The following is a 13,206-nucleotide window of genomic DNA, read 5'->3' on the forward strand; positions in this document are numbered from 1 at the left end:
TTGGAGGCGTCATCTTCTTAATTTACTATGCTGAAGTCATGGAATTTCTCTATTATCAACATACGACATCTCTACGATGGAAACACCAATTTACTGCATCACGTGATGAAATCAGAGTGATTTGTGCACACACACACACACACACACACATACACACACACACACACGCACGCACACACACCCAAAATGTATGACAACAACTCACATTCCGTGCCAGAGAATGTCAACACCTGGTATGTAATGTTGCCAACAAGGAAGCCGGAAATAAACTTAATGCGCTGTTGTGGAACGATTGCAATTTATTTTCGAGGAAGAGAGGTTTAAACGTTGTTGTTGTTGTTCTTTTTTTTTTTTGCTTTTTTTGTCAGCGAGACCTAAATTCAGCTCTCTGTGTCACCCTTGATGTCATTTTAGAGGGTTAGTAAAAAGCGATCTCAACAGAAACCATGCCCGCTGTAACTTTAAATGTTGACTCATTTCGTAAAATTATCACAGTGATAAATAATGACGAATTATTCCGTGTTAAAATGCTTTCCTTGCAAAGCAATAGTAGTAAGCCAAGATGTGTTTTGATATCTCACCTTCACACCTGTGCCCCGTTTTATCAAAAGATAATCGATTATACATTTCCTTACCACACAGACTGCCATAGACTTTTATGATAGAAATTAACTATATAATCAATTATCACTCTTCATCAAACAGGGCCCTGGATGCGCACAGCATCAAAATTATTTTGAATTACGTGTCCGAGAAATTAGGCGCTCTCACAATATTTGGGGGTATCGAATTATTGGTATCACGTTGTAGAGCTCGATCTCCACTAGTTTATGGTGTTTATTTCAACAATTTTCTTTTTCAGTAAAATGCTGAAAACCAAAAATCAGGGGGAAAAAGCAATAAGGAACTATGGATCTACAACTGCACTTGTGAGTAAGTAGACCTACTCCAGCTGACCTCTTTTATTATCGGTGCAGTGTGAAATTAGACCGGGTTTTTAAAGTCGGCCAGGGCAATGTTTTCTTATCTCCTCCTCTTCCGACATCGGCCCCTAGCGTGTCCGGTGGCACCGCGACAGTGACCCGGTCAAGGCTTGCATCGCCTGGCGATGGCCGAGGACATAGTCTCGTTCTTGTCCTTTTCCGACATTTCTGTCAAGAAAGGACAACCTTGGGCAAGGGTCAGGCTGTAGGGAGGCGGGACCACTTTCCTGGTCATATGCTCCCTCCCCCTGATGAAGTTGGTGGATGGAGCTTCTTCCGTTCTTAGTGCCAGAGTCATGTTAAAATTTTTATTTACGCTCATGACATGTGAGCACAAGTGACATAGGCCTACTTGTCACACAACAGCCATGGCGATATTTCATTTCATTTCATTTCACTTCACTTCATTTCACTTCACTTCATTTCATTTCATTTCATTTCACTTCATTTCATTTCATTTCATTTCATTTAACTTCATTTCATTTCATTTCATTTCATCTCATTTCATTTCATTTCATTTCACCTCGTTTCATTTCATTTCACTTCATTTCATTTCACTTCATTTCATTTCACTTCATTTCATTTCATTTCACTTCATTTCACTTCATTTCATTTCATTTCACTTCATTTCATTTCATTTAATTTCGATCATTTCATTTCATTTCATTTCATTTGCTATCATCGTCTTAGCGCTTTATGGCGAAACCCCTGAAAACTTCAGTGGCTATCTGAAGTAAGAGAAGTGACCTGAGCTTGACAGCAGGACTGAGATCATGATCGGGCCCTAACACAATGTCGGATGGAGTATTGTTAAAGAGGAAATCCAGTCCAAATATAAGTTTGCCTGATAAAAAATGGAGTAAAATTTTACAAGTTCAACGGTAAAAATTTGACTGAAATAGGATGAAAAACAAGGAAGTATGACATTTGAAGTTTTGCTAATTTCTGCAAAACAGTTCTTTTACAATGGATATGGATATGCAAGAGAATGAGCTAACATGTCATAACCTCACAATTTTCCATTGATCATGTAAAAAAAAAATGACGAAATTTCAATGTTTCTGTTATAAAAGTCTGAGAAAAATCATGATCATGATCTAGTCCTCACATAATGTCGGATGGAGTATTGTTGACTCTTTCTATGCCAGTGAGCCAATAATGTGTACAATATCACACACAAACCTATGGAGAGGAAATAAACCTGGCACCAAAGGGTTAACAACCACTGGCCGGAAATCACATTAGTCTCGTCCATGGATTTGTTAAATTTCGTTCGCGAAATACACTTAACAGGCATCGAAATTGCCCACACCAGACATCAATCTAATACTATTGTATATTAACGCACAGACATCAAATACTCTTTGTGCGAGGCACGCATACACCTCATGGCCTAAATTTAGACCATGAGTTTGATTTAAACTTCTTTGGTGAAATTGGATCACAATTTAGATATCCAGGATCTGACTAGGACCACACCAAAATTCTGAATGCTCCACCTTCGATTAGAAAAAAAAAATGTCTTCACTGTCCTTGCTAACTCTATCCTGTTAACATGATTCTCGACTTCTTAGACCGGAATTTGTGCATGGACAAAGGAGGTGGGAGTTTCTCCAACTCCTTGCATGGTCATTAGTTCGATTATTATACCGCAAAGTTTCTTTTATATCCGGCTGAAACATAGGACTTGTTTTTTGAGTACTGCAGTCCTTCAGCAAATTGATTACTTTGGCAATTTTCCTACTTAGGTGGTGGATACATGATTCCTGCCCCCCCCCCCCTCCTTAGTGTACCTGTTATTTCGCGAGTTTTGGTCTGTCCATACAGCTTGTCGGGGTCTATGGCATCCTGGTTCAATTACGACCTACGTAGTGCCGTGTGACTAGTCGTGTCTGCCACCAACCTGTCTGTAAAGGAAAAAAAAAGTTTTTCAAGTCCTTTCCCTTTCCTGCCAGGTGCCCTATGGATTTTCGATTTCCGAAGTTGAATGTTCTTCCACTTGCTCTGCCTATAAGACGAGATGCTTCGTTTCATGGTATTCAAGGTTTAAAATCATTCTGAACGCTCCAAAGCAAGAAGGTAAATACATAATACAAGATCTACTGAACCGTTTTTTTTTTTCAATTCATATTACTATATTGGAACATAATTATGCCGTCTGTCATTGACAAGCTGAGGTCCAAACTCTAACAAAACAGAGATTAAACAATGGCGTCCAGTCTATAGGTGGCACTTTGTATCATCGTTTCAAATTCAAACAGATTTATGGGTCTATCGCCAAGAAAAAGAGAAAGAAATGAACAAGACTTAAAAGTGACAGGAACTTCATGTATCTTAATGTCAATTGATATTTTCATATTTTATTTGATTTTTCCGTAATTATGTTATTCCTTCGTGTGTAATAGTAAATGATAAGCAAAGTGCGTAATCATATGATAATGCATGATAGAAATACATTATAAAGAATCCACTTAAATGATTGTTTTCATTCTCATCCAGTGATTAACATAGTTGAAAAAAATATATATAGGGGCCTACATAATTTGATTAGGCACCATGCATGATGTGTAAATTTGGACTGATTACGGGAGACCAAAGCAACAGGTGATTGAGGCTGCAGCAAGGATGGGAAAGAATGGAACATACAGAGCGGAACTGGACGATCTATATGTCTTTATATACCACCCAATATATCTGGCACATATAGTTTCAGTCGTATACAACACTGCGATCTTCGATTAGTGACACATCGACTTTAGCATTCTCTCACAAATCGTGAACTGTCGATTGCACTGCACAACTGTGAAATAACCCCTTTAGACAAGCAAACAGTCCCATGTATGCAACTTCGTTCAGCAGTGAAGTTTTAGAACTATATAGGGCCTATAGGTAAATTTTATTCTTACCCATCATAAGTCGTTATAAGGTTTAGACAGAATGTTTAGACAGAAACGTTCTGGTTTGGTTGCGTAAAGTTCGGTTAAACGTCGACTTTGTTATGTAATCGTTGACGGTTGTTCAGTTTGCAGGAATGATATCAAAACTTTTGGTTTGGTTGTGTGAAGTTCGTTTTAAATTCGACTTTTGCACGTAAACACTGACGGACGTTCAATTTGCAGGGAAACGGTATTAGTTAGGAAACATAATGCTTAACCAAGCTCAGCTACACGAGTCTAAAACAGGGACGGTGACACCCAAAAAAAAAAAAAAAAAAAAAAAAAAAACACATCGCCTCAAACATCCTCGTCACAGAATGACTACACGATAGAGATTCCTCGAATTATTGTAAATGTAAAGGCAATTATCAATTCAATGTCATTTAGCAAACAGCCGGGTACTTACACTCGTGGCCAGACAGGTATGAGTCACAGTACACTTCGTCGATGTGTGATCTTTGAACTTTGACATCTGACGTCATTGACGGCAAACTGTTAGTGCACTTCGGTCCGATCCCCAAATTTCCGCAATTTCACCAAAGCCGGGCATTTACTCAGATAGGTCAATTGATTTCTCGTCGTTTCTTGGATTGCAAATATTATCCCATATTGACATTGCGGACGCAGATGACACGGCAAATAGTTCGAGTAGAAACCGAACAAGTTGTCCTTTTCGGTGTGGTTGAAAGACAGCAACCGACAATGGTAAATTTGCATTCTGTTCTGCAAATAGCAAATATTCACACAGATTTTATTTTTTTATTTTTGGTATTTCATCACAATGTTAAGTAAAGCACATGGTCCAAAGAATACGTAGATAACAAACAAAGAAATCTGTTTGTTTTGTTTTTTGTCGGTGCAGACATGTGTGGTTTCTTCCTGAGTTTGACGTTTAGTTCCCTCCTCAAACATTCTACTTTCAAGCAATCACCTGCATTTTGTTTTTGTTTTCTGATGAAGTAGGCATTAATATTTGTGTTGATGATGATCTCCAGATGTCGTAACGGTATGCTTTGTGATATTACCAAAAGCAGTTGCGTTTTCCCCAGTATTCAGGATAATGCGCTGCACACTAAATCAGCAATTGAAATAGCAGCCAACTTTCTTAATACCACATTCTTTTTCTTGATAAGCAGACAGGAAAAATACTGTCTTCAGGTATAGTAAACAGAGCGATTATACATTCCTTAAAAAAAGATATTACACAATATCATCTAGTGATACTGGACACAAGGTAACATTATTACTTGAATTGAACTTTGCATTTTAAATGAATTCAAATCAGTATGTTTTATATATTGAATAAGAGAATGTACCTCACAGGACCTTTTTTAACCATTAATGACAATAATGACAATAAGTAATTTTCTCTATAAATTATTTTAGGAAAGTCCGACAGTATATGGTATTTCTATTCAAAAAACCAATGTGAGTACATCACTCTTCTCTAATACGCAAATAATAAAGATACCTTATCAAAATTTAGATTCAAATAAACAAAAGTAGGACTAAATTAGGAGTGGTGTATTGTGGAACACCGCAGTTTATATGCTACACAGTACTTGAATTAATGGTTTATCATATACTATTCTAAAACTAGAAACATTGCTAAATCCCTGCCTATGTGAAAGTCCTTCACATTTTACTGGATATCCACATAATCCTATAAAAAGTCAAACAATTTGTACGTCAATATCATATAAGTATTGATTAGTGCTTTTGGCTAGGTCAAGTTGAAGATGTAACACATGTTTCGCGAATGGAGGCCACCTAATCAATTATAAGGTTTAATCAATTGGCACCATGTGTGGCATATGCACATAGTCAAAATGACGTCACAAACGGGAAGGAAAACAGTTTGCGGAAGGATATTATGACCTTGAAAAATAAACAAAGTCGCCTAAGATTGTGAGAGAGATGGGGCAAATAAATACACTTAACAAGGAGAGACGGAGCAAGCAAAAACGAATAGAATCAATTTTTCTCACACCTGATATGACATGACGGAGGCACAAAACGAAAACAGATACTGTCCTTTCACGGTCGTATGACAACGATTATTTCTTTCTTTATTTATTCATTCATTCATTCATCCATCCATCTATCGATTCATTCATTCATTCATTCATTGAATCATTAAATCATTCATTCATTCATTCATTCATTCATTCATTCATTCTTTCATTCTTTCATTCTTTCATTAATTCTTTCATTCATTCATTTATTCATTCTTTCTTTCATTCATTCATTCATTTATTCATTCGTTCATTCATTCATTCATTCATTCATTCATTCATTCATTCATTCATTCATTCTTTCATTTATTCGTTCATTTGTTCTTACTTTCTTTAAAAATACCGGGTAGGCACATTCAATTTGATCAACTGCTTTACAATGGCTACCCGCATACAGGTTGATAATCAGTTGGAGTATACCATTATCACTATCATAATTATCACAGCACGGTAATAACTTCCATAAGTTTTATTTATTTTATTATCATTACAAAGTACAAAACAAATCCTGCTATCATTTCTACTACAATAACCTCGTGTATTGTGTTGCTCATTATATTCGCTTGGTTCACACAACCAAAATGAACAGTGTCCGTGGCATGACACTGTTATGCTATCCTGATTTTGTATTCGTTTGTACTTGAAAGCAAGTACTCTTAATGAGGTGATTTTATATCATTACCATAATACCACTGATCAATATGCTCCAATGGCACACCTTGTTTGCTATATTGTTTTGTTTTGTTTATTTAGCGATCCACGTCCTGGAAGATTTGCTTCACTTTTTCATTCCTTTATCTATTTGTTTTTGTCACAATTGCAAACTGTGCGTTGTTCTTTTTCCAGTACATTATATTTTGTACATTTATTCATATTATACTGAATGGTTTGTCTTTGTGTTTGCCTGAAACGGCCATGTCAGTCTCAACCCCACAGTCGAAAATCAAAATGAGATTATCATATCGACACTTCACAACTCCCATTTTCGTTTTTAAACTGTTATAAAATCGTTGATTTAAAAATCAATAAATGTATAACTACTATGCAGTATATAATATGTACATCCTTCTTCAACTGCCGGCTTCATCGGTATCTGTGGGCAACGGGTGTATGCTACGAATGGCAACGGTTGTGTGCTCAAAATATGGGTGTGTGTTGTCATTGGAGGCTGCGAAACTCCGGGATCAAAGTGCGAAACTTGGAATGTTAACCTCCGCCTATGAGCTGTGACTGATAATAGCGCATGGCACGGCTAAGTACCGCAACGCGTGGCGCCAGAGGGTACGTCCATCCCATCGTATTCAAGAGCAAGTTAATTAAAACCTCACTTCGTGTCTTCCTGACATCAAATTATTCCGCTGGCTATTAGAAAGATTTTTTTTTTTCATTGGTGCGTGAAAATATGCACTGAAGGAAACAACGAGAAGCTAACGGAGAGGATGGAGATTTTGAAAACAAACACGATGATGACGACATTGATGATAACTGATGAACACAAATTTCAAACCCAAGATATTAATTACGCGTCATACTTCCTACAGTTTTCTTGAATGGCTAGTGTTAATGAGTAAGAAAAAGAAATCATTGATTTGTGGACTCCGTGCAACCTGATATAGTCATTATTCACAGTATTTTAGGAAGAATAAAAAACAAGAGGAAAAGAAGAAGATTGAAAGAGAGAAAGAGATAGATAGAAGGAGGGAGAAGAGAGGAAGAAGAGTAGGAGGACAAAGAAGGAAAAACTGAAAGGAATTTCATGAAAGAAGACTAAAATTAATGATTACTTCAACAGAAACTTTTTATAAAATTCCTGAAAGAAAGCATATCTTTTTCATACAGTTCCCTGGTATATCGACGAGGATGAGGATGAGGAAAAGGAGGAGGACTCCAGAGGAGGAGGAGGAGGAGGAGGAGGAGGAGGAAGAGGAAGAAGAAGAGGAGGAGAAGGAGGAGGGGACCAGGAGGAGAAGGAGACGAGGTGGAGGAGGAGGAGGAGAAGGAGGAGAAGGAGGAGGAAGAGGAGGAGGAGGAGGAGGAGAAGGAGGAGGAAGAGGAGGAGGAGGGGAGCAGGAGGAAAAAGAAGAGAAGAGCAGACATGCAGACCAGGTATGACTTTTCCGGGACGAACATAATTAATGGAAGTGTAGAGGTCATGCGATGTTACCTATAGGAAGAAATCCGAGCAATACTTCGCTAGATCCTTGATTCACGCATTTCAGCAGAGTCCTTCCCTTGCGGAACCAAGGAGGTACTAGCCTAGTACCTCCTCGGTACAACCAGGTCCACGTACAGTATACAAGCGAGTAATCTCGTCCTAGTTTCAAGGGACTGACTGTGCTATCAAAGACAAATTTGTTCCTCGAATGACTGGGGAATTTTATGTGGCTGCCTTGACGAAGAGCAAACAGATAAAAACCAAACCCTGACCTTGGTGTGTCTTTGTACAAACTTTAGAACCTACATCCGTCTTCTTGTTAGCCTTTTGTCAAGGCCCTCTTGGATCTGGCTGCATGGTGGTCAATACGGCGAGAGGGCCTTGACAAAAGGCTATCTAATACTCTCAATAGTACTTTCAATGGACCCTTTCTTTTTGTTGCTGCGAGTCTGAAGTTATGTGTGAAGTGGCTTTGATACTGTTCGCTAGTACAGTGCTGATAACTGACGCCAGATTGCATGGTATTTGCGGTATCGACATTACCCCGGACAATAAACCCCATACCCTTCCCCTGACCCCTATTCAATATAGTGTACTTAGTAGTCAGGGAAGGGGGGGGGGGGGCGCTCATTGTCCTGATACGCGGATCAAACGTGCTGTATGTACGCAATGTTAATGTCTATCGTGTTGCGCATTCAAGTGTGCATTCAACGACTTGACCGCACTGTTGTTGATTAATCGCTTTTTGTGATTTGCCACATGTGACCACCGTAATGTTTATCATGTCCTTATATTATTGTTTGTTCAGAGCACTGAAACAATATGTTTTTATAGTTATGATTGTAAAACATGTGCAATTCAGCCTTTGGCTGGGAGACATGATTTTTGATAAAACCTGTTCAATTCAATTCCATTTAAAAAAATATGAGTCCATACCAGAAGATCGCCAAAAAGGAGCTTAAAGATGACGTACTTGTGACAACCTCTTTTTATTATTACTATCATTATTATTTCTTTTTTGAAAATTATTTCTTTTCTGACCCAACAATATCCCACGTATTTACGATAAATTCCTCTTCGGGAACCTGCTTCAGTGGAATACTCGACTAATCGGGTCTGACAAGGAGAGTTAGAAGATACTATCCTCTCTACTTTTCGACAGGGCTGTGGTATCTCGTCTTCTCGACATCGAAGTGCGAGTTTTGAGATCTCATCTTTTTGTCTTTCTGGCTCTGAGAACACGAGAATGTAAGATGTCAGGTCTTGTTTTCCTCGAGTCCGAGAAGGGAAGGAGACGATATATCATAGTCATAATATTATATCACTTTTCTTGTCTTCTTGGTGGCACTTATAAACACAAAACGTTCTCTACTGATATAGTTCATGAGCTCTCTGGCGATCACGATTTCTTGTCCCTCTGCTCTCTCTGACTCGGTCGGTAGCGCGTCTGCCTCCGATCCAGGCGACCCGGGTTCGAACCCGAGTCTGGACTGAGCAATGTTGTGCGTAATCATAATTACGGTCCCCTCTAACAAGAGGGAAAACACTCTGTCCCTCGGATAGGACATAAAATGTGAGAGAGTCACAACTCATGCACATAAAAGATCCCGCTTCATTCATTCACCGCAAAGAGCAGGGTTTTTAACCCGGTGAAGTGGTCCCGCCTTACATCCAACTGTATGGACCCCATGGAAGACCAGCATAGAATAGCTGAATAATATCTGTCCAGCCATCTTCTCAGATCGAAAATGAACAAACAAACAAAATAGTTCATTTTCAGCACGCCATGCTTTCGTATGACGTCACGTGCCTGAATTCATAAAGCTCTGGGGTTCAAACTACAAGAATTCACCACAAATGTGGTAATTTAGGGCTGGCACAACTGGTGCGTTTTTCTGTACTGATTCCCTCCCCGCTCCATACTGAAGAAAACTATATATATCAATTATCAGGGCCAAGAGATCGCAGGAAGGTAACTTTCCTCACAATGAAAGGAATTTATGAATGTAGACAATTTGAAAAGATTCTCGACCAAAATAAGCAAATGAAATGGATACAAAACAGTGACCTACTCTCTCCTCGCAATGGTACTTGTTGGATCCTCTGCAGTTAAAAATGTACTAACAAGATATTACAAACGTGTGACATCAGCATCCTGCTATCCCTGAATATAGGTTTTATCTAAAGGGGAAATAAAACTCTTGGGCACTTTCAGTAAATACAATATGCATCCTATTCTGGTTTTTTTTTTTCTCTCACGAGATTAGCAGGGGAGGGTAGTTATAAATTTGAATACATTAGAAATGAGGTAGTCCTTCTATACTGCATCATGGCTACCATCGAGTGCAGGGCACTGTGTGATCTTGCGTCTGTGTGTTTGGATTACTCTCTTACCCTCTCTTTATCATCACTATAAGAGAACATGAGTGTAATTGACGCTGAGATATGCTAATAGCCTCTTATTTCTTCTAGTGTACATACTGACTCCGGAAACATTAACTTGTCTTAAAACATGTTGGAAAATGTAAATACTAAATTCTTTTGGAAAAGGAAAGTTTTCGTTATTTTTTTTCTCCCCTTCCATATATGCGTGTAAGCCTTTTGTAAGAACATGCTCAATATATACTTTTAGAAGAGGAAATCGTGAAGATTTCGTACAGTTATTACTCCTAATGGCCTGTTGAATGTTTAATTTCTTTTTTTAAAGCATATTATACTCTATGATCTACATGGGAAAAGAACGTAGAGGGGTATCTTATTCGACGTATGTGAAACACAGTTGGAGTCGATGTGTCATTTCATTTTTTTCTTTTTGTTGTGTGTGTGTAAAGTTTCTTCCTTTTCAGGCAACTTTTTACTGGTCTCGAATTTCCCTTTAAACATCAAAACAAAGATCCCAGTATCAGTATTCACTGCATGGGAAAAGCTAACTCTCAGTTTGAGAGGAACCGGTTAAATAACTTTCCATTTTTTGATCAACAAAGTCTGTTACAGTGTTAGTTATTTGTAGATAGACGGGATTCCGTGAAAGCTTAAGGGCTTTGGGGTGTCATGATGGGAAAAAGGTGATAAATTTTGTGAATTTTAACCCCAAAAGGGTGATCCTTACATGAAGGAGTCATGAGGAATAATCTGTAGTCAGGATTTATTCAGGCTCTCCACTGATTCATCCAGGTCACCTACAGAATGTAGATAGATAGCGATATCTGTAACTCCTTTGTCTGTAGTAGCATGTATGTTAACAGACATTTTGTCTTGTATCATACTACGTTTCACATCTCTGTTTCGCCAGAGATGAGTATATATGCTGGCTGTGATGTGTACTACCCTATAGAACAAAACAAAAACAAAAACAAAAAAACAAAAAAACAAAAAAACAAAAACCGGAAAAAATGCCTGTAAACCAATGTACGAGTACAGATTTGCCGTAATGAATATTGTTTGGTCTAACGTCTAATGATAGGTTATATAGGGCCTAATAAGCTTTCATTAAGTATTTATATTATTTGGTAACTGCAATGTTTAGTTTTACATTTCACTCGCATGCCATCAGGGTTTTCAACTTTATTGTGATAATGAAGGAAAAGTAAATATTGGCTTATTATGGGGTTTGATATGCTTGGGAATTGTGAAGGACATTCGATGAACTCTTCCTGTCTTCGGCAATATAGGCCTACGCTACGTTTGATAACACCAAGAAGGTAACCATGCTTTAATCGTAACTGCACACAAGCGTGTAATAATAATTAATAATAATAATAATAATTGATATGATTTATATAGCGCCAAATCCACTCTGCAGAGTGCTCTAGGCGCGGAAGGAAGAGAAAGTGACGAAGTAAAAGACATACAAATATCAAGTACATGTAATGAGTAATCAAATTGAGGCTTTAAACAAGTGAGTTTTTAGACTGCTTTTAAAGGAGTCTGATGAAGAACAATTTTTAACGGCTGAAGGTAAGTTATTCCATAAGGTGGGAGCAGCATGGCCAAAGGCACGTGTGCCCCATATTGTAGTGAATCTTGGAATTATCAGAGAACCGGAGTTGGATGAGCGTAAAGATCTAGCAGGGATGTAATTATGGAGTAAGTCAATGTTATACTGAGGAGCAGCGCCCTGAATGCAATGAAAAGTCAAAAGTAAAATCTTAAAAATAATGCGATCTTTGACTGGTAACCAATGAAGTGATCTCAAAATAGGGGTGATGTGAGTGTGCTTCTTGGATAGTGTGATGATGCGTGCTGCCGCATTTTGAAGCCTCTGTAGCATGGAGAGCTGAGTTTGTGGTAAGTTAAATAAGACAGAGTTTCCAAAATCGAGCCTAGAGGATATCAAGGCATGGACTAATTTTTCGGTAGAAGAGCGGTTCAAATATTTTCTAATGAAGCCGATATTACGAAGTTGGTATCTTACAGATCTACAAATGCTAGAAACTTGATGAGACATAGTCATATTACAATCTAGCATTACACCCAGGTTGCGACAGGTTTGGGACACACTAATTGACATGCCGGAAAAAGAGATGAAATTAATGTCAAGTTTACCTAATTGTGTCTTCGAACCAAACATTAAAAACTCAGATTTATCCGTATTCAATTTCAAAGAATGTGAGTTCAGCCATGAATAAACATCGTTCATTGCATTCTCAAGCTGACTCAAAGCATGTAAGGCATCGGCCTGGTTAGGTTTGAAAGACAAATACAATTGAATGTCGTCAGCGTATATGTGATAATTAATTTTGTGCTGGCGCAATATGTGTCCCAGGCTAATAAGATAGATGGAAAACAAGGTGGGCCCGCCCACAGAGCCCTGTGGAACACCGCATTTGAGAGGCATAGCATTTGATTTACAGCTGTTGACATACACTGCCTGTGAATGGCATGAAAGGTAAGATTTAAACCATTCGTATGCCTGACCTTTTACACCAAGAGATTGGAGGGTGTTTAACAAAATTGCATGATTAACAGTATCGAAGGCGGAGGACAAATCAAGTAAAATCAAAGCAGTGACATTTCCACGATCCATTTCCTGTAGGATGAAGTTCGACACATTGAGGAGAAGGGTTTCTACGCTATGGTAAGGACGATATGCGGATTGAAAAGGATCAAATAAAGTA

At 38.3% G+C, this 13,206-nt stretch overlaps 1 protein-coding gene across 1 annotated transcript in view; it reads right to left on the minus strand.

Annotated features, from left to right (window-relative positions):
• LOC139725288 (uncharacterized) overlaps nt 1-13,206 on the minus strand; it is an 85,279-nt gene that overhangs the window by 7,927 nt on the left and 64,146 nt on the right. The window lies entirely within an intron of this gene.

The sequence above is a fragment of the Diadema antillarum genome, unplaced genomic scaffold, assembly GCF_040938485.1.
Source record: "Diadema antillarum isolate AM-2024a unplaced genomic scaffold, OU_Dant_1.0 seq00000030_RagTag, whole genome shotgun sequence".
Taxonomy (NCBI): domain Eukaryota; kingdom Metazoa; phylum Echinodermata; class Echinoidea; order Diadematoida; family Diadematidae; genus Diadema; species Diadema antillarum.